This window comes from Adiantum capillus-veneris, chromosome 25, assembly GCF_014529385.1.
Source record: "Adiantum capillus-veneris isolate H3 chromosome 25, ASM1452938v2, whole genome shotgun sequence".
NCBI lineage: Eukaryota > Viridiplantae > Streptophyta > Polypodiopsida > Polypodiales > Pteridaceae > Adiantum > Adiantum capillus-veneris.
In genome coordinates this window covers 132,849,117-132,871,656 of record NC_140955.1, presented here as the reverse complement: position 1 = coordinate 132,871,656, position 22,540 = coordinate 132,849,117, and positions in this window count along the sequence as shown.

Below are 22,540 nucleotides of genomic sequence, written 5' to 3'. Positions count from 1 at the left end.
AGTGCCGCTCCCTAGCCCTTATCCGAGTGGACCTATGCCCGGTTATGTTCCATATCCTGCATCATCCACACATATGCCAAGACCGGTACCCGTCCCTCTCCCACATATGATTCCAAGAGTACCTCCACTGGCCCTGCCTCCTCACATCGGTGACTTGGCAGCGTTTGCTCAAACCATAGGTCGATCTATCGCGGAAAATATGCGTCATGCATCTGATAGAGAGCCTAGAAGTAAGGCAGTACAAATTGCCAAACTCACGCAAAAATTCAATGGGGACGAAGATGCTAGAAAACACATTGAAGTGTTTGAACAAGTATGTGATTCCTTAGGGGAACGCAACGAACTACATAAATGCAATGCCTTAAGCTTGACATTAAGTGGGAAGGCTGGAGATTGGTATAGAACCCTAAGGGTGGACGAGAAAACAATCTACCCTACCCTTCGAAGGTTGTTTCTAAAGGAGTACATACGAGAAGGTGTGCTTTGGGGTGTAGCATCTCAGCTACAGAAGGCCGAACGTAAGGAAGGAGAGTCAGTAAGGGACTTCATTAGTCGTCTAAAGCACTTAAACTCTCGCTGCCCTGTAAATGAGCGCTTCAACAATAACCAACTGCTTGATCGATTCATTCGAGGGTTGAGGAATGAAGGAATCTATAATGGACTAGTGATTAGAGGTATCACAAACTGGGAAGATGTCACTGCCAATGCAATCCAATTAGAGGACAACTTGATAATAGTAGGCATGAGGGTGTCTACTGACACGAGATCCACTAGCTCACAAGCCATTGAGTATGAACCCATGATTGCAAAGCCCATTGCCAATGAGCCAAAGGTATTTGAGACATTCTTGACAGACCTCACCAAGGCAATCCAAGAGTCTCTTAAGGATAATCGACCCCCTCAAAATAGTCACATGTATCCAAGAAGGGAGCAACAATGGTGTTCCATTTGCTTGGGTCCACATAGCACTAGTGAGTGCCCTACGTTTAGAGTAAAATTTAATGGAACTTGCAACGCATGTGGTAGGTATGGTCACCAAGCTAAGGATTGTTTAATGATCAAACGTATGATGGCAAATAGACCACCTGTAGCCTGGACGGATGCGCCTCGAGCTCCTGTATTGATGCCTGCTCCACCTGTTGAGCAACTACCACAACACATGGTCCCTAGATCTCAAAATGTTGTACAAGCTACACCGCTACCACCTCCTGTGCTAGGACCGCAGCCCCCGCATCCAAGAGTCGCCCCTATGAACCAAGTGGGTTGCGAGCCATCTAATGCTTATGCAGATGGCTGTGAGGAGGAAATAGACACTAGTATTGCCTACGGACTTGATACATTGGAAGAGTGTCCTATATACTACATGGAAGATTGTTGGGGGCAAGTCAAGCCGGTTTATCAAGCTGCTGCTCTCGCATCCAGAGGTCAAAATATCAACACCCAGGCTAGGAGGCCACCTCTTCAATGCTACGAGTGTGGTGGACCACATCGGGCAGCGGAGTGCCCTATTAGGCTGCAAAAGAATGCTGCACATATGCAAATGAATCAAGGGAGCACGTCTGCAATGCCAATACTCACATGTAATCGTTGTGGCATAGATCACTTGATTGCCCAATGCCCCTATAACCCAAATGCGCCTAAAATCACACCCCTAAATTTGGTCGAAATTGCTAGTGTGACATCGCCAATACCACCCGTCGCACCCGCTTATGCGATTACACGGTCCATGCTTCAAGGGCCAGGCCATATCCTCGAAGAGAGAGATACCGCGTCAGTTATCCAAGCAAAGAAAAAGAAGACACGAAGGAAGAGGTCGCAGAATACGGGAAATTCAAAGCCAAGTTCCAAAACAAACATAGGAACAGGAGATGACCCCGTGTATATGAATGACCTCGAGGATGATTCAGATTCAATCGAGACAATGGAGACTAGAACCAATACCACAAAGGGAAAGACCGACAAAGGAAACCGTAACATGGAACCAAATGAAAACCGAATAAGAGAAAACCATAAAGAGCCTCTGAAAACACCACAAGTGTTTCCAAATCCAATCCAAGACCCCCAAGATAAACCGCAGGGGCAAAAAGGGAAGAATCGTAACAAGAAGATTGGGACGTACCCAAACCCAGTAGACGAGATTGAGCAGGTGAAACATCTAAGAGGTTTAGTGGAGGAGACTCAAAGGAAACTAGAACCAGAACCCATGCATGTCAAAATTCATGACACAGTGTTTCCCACGCAAGTTCATCCACCCCACATGAACCATAGACCGTTAGCCATATCTAGTATCATCCAAGAAGGGAGTGAGGACGGGACATCAGAAAGTGAGCATACACCCTTCTTGTTGGAAAGGATGTTTAACGAAGGAATACCTGATCCCATTGAGGAATATGAGATTCCATCCTCACCAGCTCCTAGTCAAGGTCCTACACCCTGCAAAATGCCAATGAATGTTGCCAAACTAGTGGACTTCATGTCTTCTGAGGTCCGAACCACGATCATAGCAAAGCTGTATGGAGATCCTGAGTTATTCCTTGCACTTCGAGCATTCCTTAACGGAGAGCTACGAACGGGATTACCGCAGTTTGCGCAACCAAATAGGCCTGACTCGATTATGATTGATGAGGAAAATCATGTGCAATCACTTGACTTAGATGGACACGAGTCTGTGATCGAGGTACCCATTAACGAATTAGGGCAGTATTTTGAAGGCGACGAGTCTAATGCGACCCTACCCATCACTACCAAGGGATTAACTATAAAGGGAATTCTTGATGGTGGTGCGGGAGTTAGCATCGTTACAAAAGATTGTTGGGAATCCATGGGAAAACCCCGCCTCAATATTACTAACATTGTGGTAAAGATGGCAAATGGTACCATAGCCAAACCTATGGGGATGCTCAAGGATCTTAAGATCAAAGTTCTAGGACACAAGGTACGACATACGTTCATTGTAATGGATTTCTCTAAACACCTTATGTCATATGAAATGATTTTAGGACGACCATTCATGAGGGAAGCACAAATGGTTCATGATTGGTCTAAAAATCATGTCTATTTGCAATTCCAAGACTCTGTCCTTAGAGTGGATTTGGTGACTGGTAAGGTACACCCCTTAGGGAGTAAAACCATTATTGATCATCGCTTTGACACCACAGTTCACTCGGCCCCACTACAATATTGTTACACTTGTAAGAAGGATACAGACATTGGCCAAGATTCTCCTTACATGGATGTGTTACCGGGTATGATGGAATCAGACAACGTAGACTGGGTACACCTAGCTGCAACCATAGATACCTGGGGAAATAGAGGAACCACTTGGGTCACACCAGAGGGGGAAGAGGTACCACAAATTGCACCTCTGAACATGATACGTGCCATACATGCATCTTCTAAGGGCAAGGCAATTGTGGACCAATCTGACAGTGACACCGATAGCTCAATAGAAGACTTTAACCAACACGACTCAGACACTGACTTCCAGAGTGAAACGGATTCTGAATCTCATGAATTAAAGAGTGGAGCAAGTTCAGAGTCAAAATATTCAGAAGGACAGAGCACATCAACCCATGATAGCTCCTCCAAGAGTGAAGAGGACACCAACGAGGACTCCTTTAGTGAGCCAGATCTAAATGCAAATCAAAAGCAGGTCTCAAATAAGAAAAAGAAAAACTTTAAGAGGCGTCGATATTGAGCCAATGTACGTGCTAGGATAAAAAAGAAGAGATCCTCAGCAGAATGGCTCAGTTATATAGGAACATGTGATGCTCATCAAAAATTGGTAGACGATTGGGGTGAATATCTCCAAAATGTTATGTGGTGTAGACCACGACCCCATGACATAGCCCAATTAGAGATCATAGACAAGCCAAAGTTGAGCCGCACTGCAAGGAGGCGTCAAAACCAAGAGTTAGCTCGACAACACAAGAAAGCAGAAATAGAAGCACAGACCAAAGCACAACCAGAATCCACAGACTTGCATCCTGCACTAGAACATTTCAAATCTTACACCACAGGGGAAGCAAAGGTTGTGTACACAAAAGCCCAAAGAATACCTATCGATGGGAATAATGGAATCTATGATGGTTCGGCAATAGTTAAAGAAATAGAATTAGCCGACCCCGGTGAAGAATCAAAACCTGTTTTTATTGCCCAAGACCTCACAGAAGTTGAAGAGGCGGTCCTCAAAGAGCTTCTCAAGGAATTCAAGGACGTATTCGCTTGGACATACCATGATATGAAAGGTGTTCCACTTTCTGTGGTCCAACATACAATCCCTATGATTAGCACTGCGAAGCCCGTACAACAAAGACCCTACCCGATGAATCCTAAGTACGCAAAGATCATTCAAGAAGAACTAGAAAAGCTTATCAAATGTGGGTTCATATATCCTATTGAACACTCTGAATGGGTGTCTCCAATAGTTATCGTGCCAAAAAAGAATAGGAAACTCAGGGTGTGCGTGGACCTCAAAAAAGTTAATGCAGCTACTAGAAGAGACCATTACCCCCTACCATATTCCGAACATGTACTCGAAAGAGTTGCAGGCAAGGAAGCTTATAGCTTTCTAGATGGGTACTGAGGCTACAACCAAATCACGATAGCGTTAGAGGACCAAGCTAAAACTGCCTTCATCACGGAATTTGGCGTGTTTGCATTTCGTGTGATGGCTTTTGGCTTAACAAATGCCCCTGCTACATTCCAACGATTAATAAACACTACTTTTAAAGAATATTTGAGAGAGTTTTGTGAAGCTTTCTTAGACGACCTTTGTGTTTACTCTTCTTGGAAAGAACATCTATCATGTTTGCGGAAGGTGTTTGAAAAGTGTAGGTTATATCGTATCTCATTGAACCCGTTCAAATGCCAATTTTGGGTCAAGCATGGAGTTATTTTAGGGCATATAGTATCTAAGAATGGTATCTCAACCGATGAGAGCAAAATTAAAGTGATTCTAGAGTTACCACCACCAACCAAATACAAGGGAGTTCAAAGGTTCATGGGACACGTGGGTTATTATCGACGGTTTATTTTATTTTTCGTTGAGATAGCACGTTCTTTGTACAAGCTTCTCATTGAATTTAAATGGACTGAAGAGTGTGACCAGGCCTATGAACAATTGAAGAAAACACTAGCAAGTGCTCCGATTTTAAGGACACCTAACTGGGATGTCATTTTCCATGTGCATATTGATGCATCAAACTTTGCTATTGGGTGTGTTCTCACTCAACCAGGAGAACATAAATTGGACTATCCCATTAGCTTTGCAAGCCGTCAATTGAACGATGCTGAAAGGAACTACACCACTACAGAGCGAGAAGGTTTGGCAATGGTTTATGCAGTAAAGAAATTTCGCTACTACCTTCTGGCAAACAAGTTTGTATTTTATGTGGATCATCAAGCGTTGATGTATCTGGTAAACAAGCCATGCTCCACAGGAAGAATCACACGATGGTTGTTAATTCTTCTGGAGTTTGATTTCACGATTGTAGTGAGACCCGATAAAAGGCACGTCATGGCTGATCATTTGTCTCGCCTACCCAATGGTGAAGCCCCTACAGGAGTTGATGATGAATTACCCGATACTTCCCTATTCATAGTTGAGACTATGACTGAATGGAGTGAGAACATTGTTAACTTTTTAGTTAATGGTTTTCCACCCAAGGAACTTCGTAAGGATATCGCTCAAAGGCTAGTAAAAGAATGTGAACCCTATTGTTTGATTGCCGGAACTCTGTATAGACTAGGCAAGGACGATATTCTTAGGCGTTGTGCCCGCGAGGATGAATATTTGTATATCTTGCAAGAAGCACATATGGGCATAGCAGGAGGGCATTTTTCAGGAGACCTGACTGCTAGAAAGGTGCTGCAATCAGGCTATTGGTGGCCAACTTTATTTAAGGATGCATCACTTTTTACAAAAGGGTGTGATGAGTGTCAACGTTACAAGACCACACAGCGCAAAGACAGAATGCCCTTACATCCTATTAAAGTAACCCAACCATTTGAAAAATGGGGCTTAGACTTTGTAGGTCCAATTAGTCCCGCAGCTCGCAACACTCAATCTCGATATATTCTAGTTGCTACGGACTATGTAACCAAGTGGGCTGAAGCTAAGGCTTCACAAAAAGCTGACGCGAGGACAACATCTAAGTTTCTTTTTGAGAATATTATCACAAGATTTGGTTACCCTTTTGAAATTGTTAGTGATAATGGTACCCATTTTATAAATGAGGTAATAAGAGAGCTTACCACGACCTTTATGATATCCCACCATAAGTCTACACCTTATTACCCGCAAGCTAATGGACAAGCCGAGAGCACCAACAAGACTCTAATCTCTATTTTAACCAAGACGGTAGAAGCTCATCGCACTGATTGGGATTTGAAGTTGACATCTTCTCTATGGGCTTATCGTACTGCTTATAAAGTGGCTATTAATTGTACGCCATTCAAAATGGTATACGGCCAAGAAGCGGTTATGCCTTGGGAGTTTGTCATTCCTAGTCTTAGGGTAGCTTCGCAAGAAGGATGGAATGGTAACCCCTTAACCGAACGTTTGTATATCTTAGAAAAACTAGACGAAGAGAGACAGTTGGCTGTGCAAAATGCTTTTGTGGAAAAGGATAGGAGAAAGAAGTGGTTTGATCGCCATGTGAAGGATAAGGACATCAAAGTTGGTGATAAAGTCCTTATGTGTAGAGTACGTAAAGAGAAGAAAAAGTTGAAATATGCTAGTAAAGGACCATATAGAGTATGTGAAATTACCCTACAAGGTACCCTTCGTGTGGAAACTCTTGATGGAGTTGAAACCATTGGATTCCTCAATGGGAGTAAATTCAAAAGATATTATGATCCTTTAAGCCAAGAAGAACTACGGGCCATTCATCAAAAGAAGGCCGCCAAAGCACAAACCGAGTTAAACAAGATACAAGCTCAAGCTGAGGCTAAGGAGCGACAACAACGTATAAGACAAAAACGAGAGGCTAACCTTGGAGTCACAAATGCATTCCACGTGGAAATCGAAGAGGATGGGTTGGACTCTGACACACCTCTACGATACCCTATTGAGTTAAATAGTGCCTATGGAAAAGTGCTATATAATGCCTTATTGGACACGGGTGCTAAATATAATCTGCTATCCTATGGGGTGTGGTGTCAGTTAGGGAAGCCACCTCTATCTGAGAGTATTATCCAAGTCAAGGGTGTCAACAATAAAAAAACTACGGTTTTTGGAATCTGGCACACTTCTGTCAGTTATGACAATGGAATTGTAGCTCAAGACTTTTTGGTCATGCCTACTGGAACTATGGAGGGTAATATAAACCTAGGCCGCACGTGGATGATAGCCACCAAATGCACTATTGATTGGGGGACTGGGGGTGTTACAACGCAAAAACCAACTCTTAGCCCTACCACTCAAGCCATAGTCCCTGAGATATTGCCTAAGGAAATAAAACCCAAGACATTGCATGTCCAGGAGGTTGAACCATATGTCCCCATAGCCCAACTCTCTAGAGCTTCAACTGATGTAGTTGAAAGAAAGCTTGAGACACACAAGAACCATCCTAATATAACAGAGAAAACATACAAGTGGGTCCCTAAAGCTTCTGTAGTGAGCATGGTTGATGCAAAAAAACGGAAACCTTGTAAGAACCGTCCCACTCACTCCAAGAAATGTAAAGAAACGTTGCGTTGGATTCCTAAACGACTATTGGAAGCCCAAGGATACTATGAAGGAAATGATCAAATCTGGGTGCCCAAACGTAAAGTGTACTCTTACCTGTCACCTGGCCCATGTAAACCCAATCCTGTGGCTCCAAAACAAATTGAAAATCGCGGAAAGGAAAAAATCATGGAATGTTACATACCCGCTCTAGAGCTAGTTTGGGTACCAAAGAAAGAACGATTTGTTCCACCTAGCTCAGGAACAGGGAAATCAAATGAAGCTTCTTGCTCTTCATGTAGTTCCTATACGCAAATAGAAGCTTCGACACAACCTCCACCTACCACTGTACATATCCATACAAGCACGAAAGAGTTTGCACCTCCCGGGGTAAGTTCACCACCTACAACAATGTTGCAAATAAAATCATGGGAGAGTATCTTACCACCCTTGCAACTAGATGAAATGCATAGGGCGGTCGAAAACTATTGGTTAAAGCCTTCACCCATAACAACTTGGAACAATTGGTTTCAAAAGGTGACGACCTCATTCCAAAAGGTATGATCTACCCAAGGAAGGGGGGAGTGTTTGCTAACATCAATCATTCACTCGCTCCCCTCTCAACCTTCCTCCCCGACCTCTCAATTCCAATCTTAGGGAATGTATATATATAGCTTTATACTCACAAAAAACAAAAATAGTAAAGAGCAAGAGCGACTAGCAACGAGAGAGCACCCTATCAGATCTTACATATAAGTCCAAATTCACCGTGTCAATTTAAGCAACACACAAAAACAACTCTTATGTTTTAAAGGCCTAACCAAATCTATCTGTATTGTCAGAAATGGCTACTTCACCAGAGGCATGCACTTCTATTTTTGATGAAAGGTACCCTTTGTCTTTTCCTCAAGTGTTCTACGTATGCTACCCTATACTTTCTTGCGAATGGGATTTGATAGAGAGCCTTGCATGTGAGAGAAATTTTGAGGAGTTAGAATGGCTGATACGTCTATGGCTAACTAGTGATCCCTACCCAGTAGCAAATGTGTCTCTAGTGGCACATGCTTATTCTTTTGCACAAGATGAGTATTTACGCATCCCAAGGTTCTTGATTAGCATGCTTGCACAAGAGGATGATGAAGAGGAACTAATAGAGACCGAGGAAGACTATGGCCTCACGGACAACGATTTTATTTATCTAGATGATGAGGATAGAGGCCTAGCCTTAGGGTGGCCACCCGGTTTATATAATATCCTCTTTCCTTGATTCTAAAAGGGGTGACAGATAGGTAGGTTAGGGGTCTAGATTGTGTTTTGAGTTTGTTTTTTAGGAGTTTTAATTTTTCACACTGACATGCCTCCTAGAGGTATAGTGCCTGTTTTTGGATGTGTTAGGTAGGACTTATATGGATCTCCATCCACATGGCTGAGGACATTTGCTTCAACGAAATGAGCCACTCCATACCTCCAGGTGTACTACTTTCCATGATTCATGTTGATGGATATGTGTAATTGCTAATAATGATTTTTCATGCTTTGTTTGAGTGCAATAGTTATGATTGTTATCTGCCATTATAGATGTATAAATTTGTCTTTGCTTAAGTTGATTGAACTCCAGTTTAATCTTATGGATGAGCCTGGAGATTAGGAGACCGTGACTTTAGGTTAACTCATTTACTTGACCATTAGGCCTAGCCAATAAGATAATCCGAGTATTTGAGACCTTAGGAATGTTTTAGGCAGAGAAAGCTTGCTCACTTAAACAACAAAAAACACTAGTGCGAATACCAAGGAAATGGAAGCAAAAAAAAAAAAAAAACATAGGTTCCACAAATGAAAAATCTTACGCTGGAAGAGAAATCCTGGCTTGAATTGGTACTTCACTCACATGTATTGTCTATGGTACTAGAGCCCTAGAGGTTCATAGTGTGGGCGCTTTTCCTTGAGAAGCAAAAAACCCCGGACATACAAAATAAGCACACACGTCACATGATTGTGACCCAAAGTAAAAAAGTATTAAAAAAAAAGAAAAAAAAAGAAAAAAAGAAAAATTAAAAGACTTCCATTGAGCTTACAGTTAACATTTCAAGCTTTTGTTTGCAGTTGTGAGAGCGAGTTGGCTAATCAAAGCTGAAAAGCATAATTAGGGAATCTTGCATTTAGATAATCTTCTTAGCTTAGCTAGTACTAGAGTAGTTGTTTTAACCTTAGTCATAGCTAACTAATTGATAGACTCACCCATAAGCTCAAAACTCTTGATTAATTAATTTACTCAAAGTGCAATTTATTTGTCCTTAATGGCATTCTAACATTTCATAAATCTTGCATTTACTCATTTCCACATGTACTTTACATTCCCCTCATGATTTATGGCAATATAATTCCGCTTGCTAAAACAGTGACTTTGCCTTGCAGATTCAAATCTAGATGCTCTACAACATGGACATACCAAGCTTCAACTCAATAGCTTCCGAGGACGGAATCTACATCAAGAAGGGGGGCAATGTTAACCCTCGTGGCTCACGGACACCCTATCGCCTACGACGGACACCGTAACCGTATTATTTATTTAAGTAGAGTCAGGCACCGGGCTTGTCGGTCCAATAGGGAAAGGTAGAGTGATCGCCGATGAGAGGCGCACTCTAACACGAACATGCTAGGGTTAGTTGGCTAAGCATGGGCACTCAAGTGTGAATGGGGTGAGCTCACATAAAAGCCAATTAAACCTAAAATTGAGTCATTTTCTCATTGTGCAATAGAAGCTGCTCTTGCTCCATCTCCACCTTCTCCTTCACCATCTCCTTGTGTGTGTGCGTGTGAGAGAGAGAGAGAGAGAGTGTGAGAGTGTGTGTGCGATCGAGCGTTGCGGCGGCACGACGGCGGCGAGGCGGTTGAGTGCGGTGTAGCGGCGTCTCCCTCTTCTTCGCGGCGCGGGAATCCTTCATTCGCAAATATGCACGAAGGTGAGTGACACACCGTTCTTCCTTGTGAGCTTGTCTGTTGTATGACTGTGTGCTAGGAGCCTTTGTGGCTCGCACACGACGCGTAGCAAGTCCCTAGCCTTGACAGTACTCTATTATTTTTTTGAGCTACTGTAGAGATACAATGTGTAAATCCTGATTCTAGAGTAGAAGGTCAATTCCCTAAGTTGTAATTTTGTCATGACAATTGTAAAAGTCCATGTGAGTCGGCCACTGGCCATTTAGAAAGCCCTAGGTATAAAGGTCATTAACTTTAATGTGAAAAGAAGGCTTATCTTTGGAAGAAGAAAGAGCTCTGCTATATGTACGCTCAAGGTACAAAGTTTCTCCAACTTGTAATCAACTTTTTTAATGATTGGGTAATCCATTTTTTATTCCTAAACTTGCATTGTCTTCCTCTCTCTTTGCTCTTTCATTCAAGTGTAAGCGTTGTTAGTTTTGTTGTGGTTCGCGTCTATGCGTTAGTGAGACTTAATTGCAAATTTGAGTGCTTAAATTACTATTTTTTGACGTTTTGACCTTAGGCGAGTGTTCTTAGACCATAGGATGACCTTTGTGGACTAATTTGTTGTAGTTTTCAAGATCTTTTTCATGATGGATAGTGATTTTGGTACCTTGCCTCATTGCAACCAACGTTGGTAGGATAGTGCCCCTAGGTGTCCTAGACCTTTGTGAGCATTAGCACCTTGAAAAATACTTTGGGCTTACTTGTAGAGCTTGACGTGATCATAATTTCAATTCGGGCTTGTTTTGGCCTTTGTTTCTAGTGTTGTAGCTATTGCACATGCAATTTTGTCCTTCTGTGCATAATTTCTTCCACTGCAAATTTTTGCACAATAGATCTTTGATGGTCTAGTGTGGATTGTGATTTATATCACGAACAATTTCCCTTCAATTTCTACTCAGTTTAAGAAATTTCTACATCTAGCTCAATCTTTCCCTACAACTGAGAGCAATGAAATTTTCAAGATGTTGTCTGCTGCTAATGAAATACTGGATCAAGACAACTATCCATTGTGGGATTATATGATGCAACATGTACTTGTTTCCAAGGGTGTTGGATCAATGTTTAAGGTTTTGATGTACGCACAGGTTCTATGGAGGATGTTGTAGGTCTTAGAGTCTTGCTTGTATTGTTTTACCTACAATTGAACATGCTTGAGGAAGATAAAATGGAAATTTTTCTTATTGAAATCAACGACATCAATGAGCAATTTATTACTGCAGCTGAACACATTCCCGACCATTCACTTGTGCAAACCATCGTGGATGCATTACCAAATTCGTATCAAACTTTTGCTTTGACTTTGAGGCTTGTTGCACATGCAATGATAATGGTGTTAAGTCTGATGGATTGTCGAGTTTTCTCTTACAAGAGGATATGTCAAGAAAAAAATGGACTAAGGAACGTGTTGTTGATCAACGTATTTTTGTTGCACAAAGAAGAGCTAGCTATAACAATGCTGCTACTTCCAATGTTCCTTCTTCATGTAGTAAACAATTTGTGACAAATGCCTCCCATGACAACAATGCGTTTGGAAAGTCTATTAAAAAAGGAAATAAAATTTGTGTTGCAACTATTGTAGAGCTGTTGATCATCTGATACAACAATGTCCTAAGCTAAGACTAAAGAGGCACATGATAAAGAAAGTGAATTTTCCTTAAATGCAGTCATTGCAAAGTCTGCAGATTTTGTTGTTGATTTTTGATTGGTCATGGGATAAACCACGGATGTACAGAGCCTTATACACCTCAAGAACATGGTGTTGGTAATGGGATAAACCACAAATGTACAAAGCCTTATACACCTCAAGAACATGGTGTTGCTAAAAGGAAAAATTGATCATGTATAGAGATGACATGATGTATGGTCAAAAGCAAGGAATTATTGATTCTTTTTGGGTAGAGGCTACATGCATGATGCCTACATATATAACATGTGTCCTACCAAACATTTATAGTCTATGGCTCCATATGAGGTAGGGCATGATAAGAAGCCATCTATTGGTCAACTTGCATGTTTTTGGTTGCTTGGCGTACACTCTAGTACTACAAAAACAACGCAAGAAATTAGATGATGAGGTTTGAAAATTCATCTTTTGTTGGGAGAAAGGGGGGAGACCAATTGCTTAAAACAACTCAACACTTGCTCACAAACATCACCATCAACCTGTCAACCTCTTTCCCATAATTTCCAAGCGCGCGCACGTGCACACACACACACACACACACTAAAGCATAGAACTGATAGAGACAAGCTGTAAGAGGGTGTGTAAGAACATGGAAGATAAGATGTAGGTAGACTTAATTAAGGAGTACTCAGTAACACAAAATAGCTTAAGAGATGGGATATGGAAAATTGAGAGCATCTACACAAGAAAAGCCTGAAATCATAGCCCCAAACTCTACGGCACCTCTCTTGTGGAGTTGGTATTTGATATTTTGATTTATTATTGGTGCCAAAATTGGAGGCCCCTCTTTTACACTTTAGTTCCACTTTAGTTATGAGTGGTACACACTAGTTATTACATGACCCTCTTAGGGTGGGTTCTCACTATCCTACTTACAAAGGAGCCATAGTGGCTTATTTTTTAAAATACTGTGCTAGGATAAAATGATTGAGAGAATTATTATTTGCCGGCGCCTCCTTGTCAACTCCCAGAGTTCCAATCTACAAACCATCATGCACTCACTATTAGTAAAATTCAAATAGACATCACATAATTAACCATTAAGCCAGCTATCCCAATTGCAATTAACCACATGCAGCAGGAGGGTGCCCAGTCTCGTAACATCTTTGCTGGTTACAATTCTAGAAGCAAGGATTATAGGTTATATCATTCACATTCAAAACGTATCTTGAATTCTCAAGATGTTGTTTTTGAGGAAGATGTTCATCAACCCTTGTTGTCATGTACTAAAGAGACAAATGTAAACTCGCATGACCTTTTTGATACCTCGTTGCCTCTTTTCAATGGTGAGAGTAATAATGTAATTCCAAATGAGGCAAATGTTCAGCTTATGTAGGTTTCAAGTGATATCACAAATCAACCTATTCTTGATGCAGATATAGACGATACACTTGATGAAGACAGTGCTTAAGATGAGGAAGCTAGAGATATGCCAAAATAGTTGGTGCATACTTTGTGTGACAATAAATTGGATGGACCTTTGTCTATTCATACTCATTCTAGTTCTCATCGTGCTTCTTGTGCATCTAATTATTATGCTTTGGCTGTGTCAACATATGTGACGAGGATGAACCTCTTATGTTAGATGAAGCACAAAATTTAGAGAATTGGATGGTTGCTATGTAACTTTGAGACTGCCAACTGAAGGAGTATCCATGAGATCAAAGGAGAAGAAGAAAATCGGGGTGTTCACAAAGAACGATGCAACAGCTACATTCATAGACATGATCCACAAGCCTGTTGAAAACCCAACCCCATTGTACCACCAACATTTCCACTTCTTATCCTAGAGGCCACCCATATGCACAACCCCCAATCGTGCAGTGGATTTAGATTTCACTACAATGTTAAAGGAAAGGATACCAATTCCAATTAACCATGCATCTTATGTGCTCAACACATTGAAGAATACCAAGTAGGGTCACATACCTTGGAGCCCCTAAAGTTCTTGCAAGGATAGCCTACCATGTTGTAGGTATGGCAGAAAATATTCCCCCCACCCCTGATCAAAATGCTTGGCTCATAGCAGGGATTAAAAATGAAGAAGAAGAAGAAGAAGAGAAGAAGTAGAGGCCACCAAGTCTCTTGCAATAAGATCCAAAAGAAACTTATGGAGCCTTCAAAAGATGAGGATGAAGAAAGTGATGAGGGCCTAGAAGATGAACAAGATTTTGAGGATCAACCTCTAAGATAGCCAAGTCAATTTCTGCAGCTTCGATAGCCAAGATGAGGTAGCACTAGTACTAGGTTTGTTATGCAGATAATACCCATCTACCAAAATTTTGATGGAAGATTTCCATAAAAATGGATTTAGGCGGGTATAATTCTAGAATTTTGTTAACAAAAAGACAATGCACAAAAATCTGGTTCACGTGGAAGACTCTTTTGCTGTAATTGACGATGCATGAATTGAGAGGACACAAGATGTTGATTGGAATTCTAAGAGAATTTATTGGAGATGAGATTGGCAACCAACCTTCTCTTTGATTAGAAGTGGAAATGTTGCTATACATAGTTTATCGATAATTACATCGTCTCAACATTGCTGACATCCAGGTCACAAAATTAGAAGAGCAGATATCTGTGTTGCAAAAAGGATTCACAGCTTTAAAGACTCAATTGAACAAGTTAAATGCAATAGTTAAATCTGCTCAGCAGGGCTGATATGTAATGTCTATGTAATCTGAGTTTTCCTGTGTATATATGGCCAGCGGCAAGATATTATTTGGGTTCAAAAAGCGAAGCCCAAAGCTGATGTTTTTTGTCCTCAATTTTTGAAGCCTTGCAATGTGCTCGACACACGGATATATAGTGTGTATCGGCAGTCATGTAAACCTCTGTTTGATAATGAAAAGAACCTTTTGTTGCATTTGTGCCAACAAGATGAAGCTATTTTTTTACTCGAAAAACTACAGTCGTAATCTGATGCTTTTTTGCTTTGAATTCTCTAACCGCAACAGCGAGGAGCTGTTTCCAAATTCTCGGAATGTGGTCGATGAGGCACATCGATTGTATTCGCGATTATGCAAACCTTGGTTTGAAAATGAAAAACTGTGTTGCCAATCTGATGTGCCTTTGTGTCCAATCGTCAAACTGTAATAGCTAGGACGTGGTTTTGAATTCCTTCTTTTGTTGCATGTTAGAAATAAGCGAAACAGTTTCACCTCGATCGTATTGTCGAAATCAGCATGTGAACATTGTTTGTTTGTAGACGAGCAATACGTCCATCGTCAATCAAGGGGCAATTGTGTGTGCGTGTGAACAGAACAAGAAGCAGATCTTACATTTTTCCAAAAAAAATTAATTAATGAACAGGTTTAATGTAGATGAAGTAGAAAAACGCTAAAGAAAAATTAAGCAAAGAAAAATACAAATGCAGTAATATGCACTGGACCGTCTTTCTTTTTATAAACACAAAAAGTCTTTTAACTTTCCACTTCCATGGTTCTTTTCATTTTCTAAAGTCACCCTTCAATTATTCTCTTTTGATGTTTTGAAAGGCTTTTTAATTTTCCAAGATTGGGGAGACCTAATAGCATGATCACTATAAAAATCCTAGTTCCAAGCTCTCACTAAAGGGGGGTGAGCGACCATGGTAAACTTCTAGTAGGCAAATTGTCACAATTGCTTTAGCTATGTGGCCAAAAAAGAATGCCATAAAGAAAGGACCCCTGCCTAGTCATTCTGCTACACAATGCGGTATATGAATAATGAATATAGAAAAAATCAATTGTGGCATAAGAAAACATGTTGGAATTAGGCTTGACAAGTGGGTCTGTTAAAATAGGAAAAAGCAAGAGCTATTAGGTAGAAAATCTGCCTGTGGATGCTTGTCAACATAGTTTTACACCCATAGAATAGATTGTGGAAATTTTATTGTATCAAATTTAGTGTAGGGGAGGAAGGTGTTTTGAAAAGCTACATGAACATAAAAGCTAGAGGCAGGTAGGCCATCCCCCAACCCAAAAAAGAAGGACCTTGAAACTGAGGGAGAGGGGGGCGTATAAACTTCATGGGTAGCCCTACAACAATAGTGTGTAGAGATCATGGCAAGCCAATAAGTGTGGGTTGATGGCTAGCAACCCAAAGAGCACTACCTATGCTTGTAGCTAGCCACAAATTCATGGAAGAAGGCAAAGAGAGATCCATCATTGCGGCCCTATTTGATTAAAAAAAAATTAGCAACCCTTTTGTCGCTACTTCTCTTTGTGAGGAGTTGAAAGGTTTGAAGGTTAGATAGAGGAAGCGCAATGCTCTCTCTCACTTACTCTCATGTGGATCTCCCTCCTTTCGTGCCTGGCCTTGCCCAAGGTCCCAACCCTCTTTTGTTTGTTCCATGAGTGCATGAGTAGAAACTAGGATGAAGCGGGTCTGCAAAAATCTAGATTGAGCAGAAGTTAGGGCCACAAAAATTGAGATGGATCAAGAGCAAGAGAGAGATAAAGTGTTAGCAGCAAGCTAACCAATGTAACATTTTTTGGGAGCTTCATTGTAAAAACACTTATTCTTTTAATAAATCGAGAATATTGTAACTCCTATTTGACGAGTGGATATTGTAATCTATGAGCCGGAGCTATAAGTTTCCAGATTGTATCAATTAATCCTTGGTTAGAGCTCTCAGATGATTAGTTTCTGACCTAAGAAACCTTGGCTAAGGTATAAAAGCCAACTTTGTAAAGTTTTTATTAAGTATTTGGATAAGAAATACATAGAGTGAGCTTAGGACGCTCTCCTCTCTGCTTCTCCTGCTTCTATCTCCCTTGTCGATTGTCACATTGCAGTGCCGCCTATTGCATTGCAACCACAGGTAAGAGTTCTACGCATTGACATAAACATGTCATGATAAATTGTAGCATTTGACGTCGTCGACCCGCGGCCTAATTTCATCATAAGTAGGAGTTTAAGCTAGAAAATCACAAAGTAATTTATAGGCGGGATATTGGGACATCATTGCTAAGCATTTAGATGAATCCGGAGTCAAAAACGACGAGGTCAAAATCTCGCTACTGCTAATAATTGCATTTTTTTCCCACTCATTGAAAGTGATATTTGAGACCATAAGCATGTGTGCTTAGGTCTAATATACTTGTTCTAGAAGTTTCATAGCATTCGGATGTTGTTTGATGCTGTAACAATCATGGTTTGCTTGTCGATTAGCGACTAGCTTTTGATGACTTAGGTCATTTGAGTGTAGCTTGAGTCAGATGTGAGTTGTCTGTTGTTTTTCAAGAGATTGACACCCTTTTGTAGCCTCCATGCACTGGTCAAGTCAGCTTTGTCCCATGGATTGACAATTATGTTCGTGGTTCTCGCTATGTCTGCAATAATGTAAGAGTGAGGTTAGGAAGTCCACTCACATTTGGTGCCGCTGTTGGAGATAAGTAGACCTAAACTAGGGAAAACAAGAGCGTCTAGTGTAAGTGTCCTTTAACTTCCTCTAGGATCACCTACAGTTACACTTTCTCTTTAAAACCGCATAGCTTAAGAGTGTTGTCCTTTGCTGTGTAGAGGTAGCTTGGGAGTAGATTGTACTTGCTAAGTACCTTGTAGGATTGTAGGGATTAGGTTGGGATTTTGAGAATGATTGATGGACAAGACAAGTCTTAAGATCAATACTCAAGAAACCATAAAAACAAGAAAACAAGTGTTTGTGGACACCTTCCACAACCCAATTGCTGCAGAACCTAGGAGTAGGGTAAGTAGAATCCAAGGTGGGATCTCAAATCATTGCTCACTCCAAAAGAATCATCTGTGGGTTTTTTACGTGAAGTTATAGAATTTCAAGTTTACGGCTTGAAACATCATCAAAAGACTGTCAACCACTGAAACCGGCTGGAGATGATGCTCATAAAAGTTGTATGAACTAGTGGGTAAGCATAAGAATGCATTTGAGGTAAGTTTAGAGTTGGCAAAAATTACAAAAATTGTTCATTTTAGGCCAAACGTAAATAATCGCGATTATTTACATTCGGCTCAAATTGATCAAGTTGATACTAGAAACTCTATACATAATTACAAACATCTTTTGTGAAGGCTCATAGAGTTTGGATCACAAAACAGACCAAAAACTTGGAAAAAACTGAAGACTATACTATTTGTCAAGAAATTGTGTCTGACTTGAATAATTTGCTTCAATTTGTGTGAAACTTGACTCTGAGGCTTATCTTTAACTGTTTCATCAGTGTGTAGCATCAAATGTCCAAAAAGATGTCAAAATTTACCAGATGTAAATAATCACAATTATGTACATTTGCCATAAATCAAGGTGTTTTTTGTCAAATGGCAGTATCACATCCTTAGGCATGTTGTATTGAACACTCACATCAAATTTGGTGAAATTTGGATCTTTAAAGAGAAAATTGTGGCTAGTTTTGTAAAGACAGTCTACGAACACAAAATTGTTGACAAATTGAGTAGGGTTTATCTAAACTTTATGAAACTTTGCTAGGGAGCTTAAGTTGAGTTTCTTTACCTGTTTGTATCATTATCTTGGCAAAAAAATGATGAAAAGTCCCAGAAGTAAATAATCGCGTTTATTTACACTTGTCCCAGATTTGAGATTTTTTGCACAATTGAGTATACCACAGACTACTCATATCAAATTTGGTGAAATTTGGGTCACAAAAGTGAGACTTAAGTTAGATTCTTGAAAATTGAGTCTTCGGACACTTAACAATTGATAACTTGGACAGATCTTGTTCAAACTCAGTGAAACTTGTCCAGAAACTACAACAAGGTGTTTGTATGGCAAAACAAGCCTAAAAAGTATAAAATTTGAGAAAAAGCATAAAAATTGAGTCGTAGAGATACGATTTTGGATTTTTGAGCTTGTACAGTGTTAAAGCAACATCCAGGTTGTAGATTAGTCCTTTAGCTCTTTGCAAGGATAGAATTTGGAAATCTCATCTACTGACTCACTTAGCTCAGATTGAAGTGATATCCACAGACCAATATAGCTAGCAAAAAATTGAGCAGTTTAAGCGAACGATCAAAAATCTGTCAAAATGGGATTGAGCATAATAAAGGTGCAGGTTGAAACAAATTTTTAGTAAAATCAAGTCATTAGGGCAGTTTCACGCATGGAACTTGTGAAATGGAGCACAAATCACTTTGGATTGCAGGTTAGGGCATTCAAGGCCTAGATTTTCATCATTTCAAAGGCTGCAATCAATTCTGACACTTTTGAGCTAAAGTTAATCAACTCTTGTGAGTTTAAGAGCAATCAACTATCAAAAGTACTTTGGTAAAAGTAGTCTTATCAAACTCAAGCAGGAGTAATTTTACTACACCAGGATCTACTAAGAGATAGTTCTTAGAGACCAAGACAACATGGAGTCAAAGTTGAGCCGAGAGTTCAAATGCATGAGAACCAAAGCTATTCAGTAGCAGTAGCAACACATACAAAATTGCAACAAAGCAAATTTTATAGCTATATGGTTACAATGGAGATAAGGTTTTGTATACAGATTCGGAAGGCCATAGGTATCTTATGAGTGACAAAAGCAGCACAAGAGCCACGATCCTATTGATTAGAGTAAAGCCAAATTCAGAGAACTCCCAGATGTTCACAGACTTCAGTGGAGCTAGGTATTGCAAGCTCAAAGATGAGGTGCATATAGAAGTGCAAAAGATGGATCCAAGTGGTTATCCAAAAACCTGCACAAGCCCGCAAAGCATCCATTTAGTGCATATGCAATCAGGATCGTTGTACATGGATTACATTGTTCAAATCTACAGTCAAGAGCCAATAATGGAAAATCCAACAGATCAGTCAATAGAAGCAAGTCTAATTGGAGAACCAAGTCAAAGGCAATATAAAGGTCAAGATGAAGCAGTCTATAGCCTAATGCTCAGTGTTTCAAAAGAAGATGCCAGCAACTTGGCAAGTACAGAAGCTAAAACTTCTCAGCTAGAGCTTGACATGATAGAACCAAATGAATTACCACCAGTCATGGCGTAGTGCTCAGATTGTGGAAGAAAAAATGGACATTTTCATGAAGATTGTCCGAGAAATCCAGACAATAGGGACACATCAACTACCAAGCATAGCATGGAGCAGATGGGAAATGTGAATCTCGATTTATCACAGAAGGTCAAAAAGAGTGTAAGGTTTGCAAACGATTCTGCATCCACTACCACAAATGTGCAGTCATTCACAAGTCTAAGGGACACATCAAAACGAATGATGTTAGCTTTGTATGGCACACATAATTCATATGCACAGTATGTGGACCAAAAAGGGCATCTGTATAAAATGGATAAACCAGTGTTTGAACGGCCCACATCCCAGCTCATAGAAGTGCATCCAGTGATAGATAAGAAAGGATGGTTCATTTTAGAGGATAGAATCTATTATATCCCATCCTCTCTAGAGCTGAAGGATATTACCTGCGTGAACCTAGAAATATGTTTAGAGCCAAACTCTCCTCCATCAAAAATCATACTTTGACGTTGCCACCAAACGGGCTACTTTGACCAAAACAGACGTAGATATAGAAGAGAGTCTAAAATCTATGATGCCTTGGGTCCTAAAATCATAGAAGCTTATATCATAGATGACCCATGGGATAGACAAATTATTCCTCATGTCAAGCTGTAGATAGCATTATCTTTGCCCTTACAGATGCCAAACATCAACAATGCTACCCAAAATATTCCTTCACAATCCCAAAAGGTGAGACTAAACCAGAGCCAAAAAAAATTGAACTCTCATAATGGGGCAAGCTATAGTGATCACCCTAGGAAGGGGGGAGTTGCAAATCCATCAAGCTTAGCTTTAGTACCAGGAAATGCTACACCAGTAAGAAGCCCTAGAAATTCTAGCTAGCAGCCCTCTTTAAAGCATAAAACATTGAAAGATCTATGGTTGCTGGAAGTTTCCAGTTAACCCAGACTCCCTCAGAAAATGTAGACAAATGCTTTTGTGAAGATCATCAAGGACAAAAATTTTAGCTGATCTCCACAAATCAAAGTCAAAAGCCGACAAATCAAATAGTGTTCAAGCAATTACATGTGACCAAGCTCACATATGCATATTGAGATGCAGATGGCAATGAATATCAGCAAGTTCATGACCTTGTACAAACCCATACGGATGGCCCGATTAAAGTCAAGGACTATCTGAAGATGATGCAAAGCCTCTAGCTACCAGAACAGGTGACCGACATGTCAAAATCAATGGAAAAATCTCACAAAACTACAAAAAGGTCACCACCAAAATCTCCTCCAAAGAGAAAGATTCTGCTAGAAAGTACTGTGGATCTTCTAAGATGAAGGGTTACCCAAATGCTGGCGCAGACAATTCTCAACAGTTGCAATCAAAAGGTGTAGTATTACAGCAAAAGGAGCCAACATCAACGGAAGCAGGTGATCAAGACAAAGCCAATGTAGAAAAAGTTCAACCCGCGGACACCGCCACCACAAAAACATTCAATACAGAAAGAAATCCTGAGAAGATCAAGTGAAACATCACCAATGAAAACAAAGAAAAGTTGTCAAGTGAAGTAAAGCCAGATTTTCAGTTAGACAAGAACCTCATGTCTTTTCACACTTGGAGGAAATGTGGCCAACCACAGCTGGAAGATGCTCTTGAATTTGTGAGCATATCTTGAGACAAATGAGCAGAATGCTGGGGAATCATCTCCACTGCCATTCAAATAGGTTCACAGATCATCACAATCCAATTCCACATGATCATAGAGCAAAGGATATACTAGACAACATCATAGTGGGAATGCCAATGGCCCAGATGATGTTAGAGATACGGAGTTCAAACACGACGGAGTCATCACAGACAACAAATACTAAAGACCAAGACTAGTCACTTGTCGACGTATGGAGACTGATGCCAAAGCAAAGCTTATTGAAGATGATTCATCTCCATTGGACTTAACCTTAGAAGAGCTTAAAGTAGATCACGCATCAAGAAGTGGAGATCAAACAAAGCAAAGAGCAACCACAAAAGCTATTGAGCAGAGAATGCCACCAAGACAAGAAGTAAAGAAGATCAAAATTGCACACCTAGGAAGCAATAGGAAGTCCAAAGATCTAGACATTGCCAGCTATATCAACTGATGAAAGTCAGATTGGAAAACACAGTCTCATGCCACCCTCCATAGGGACACATTTAGATCAAGATGAGACCGTGACAAAAGCAAGATAGAAAGATTCAATAGAACCTCCATTGAGAATAAATGTAG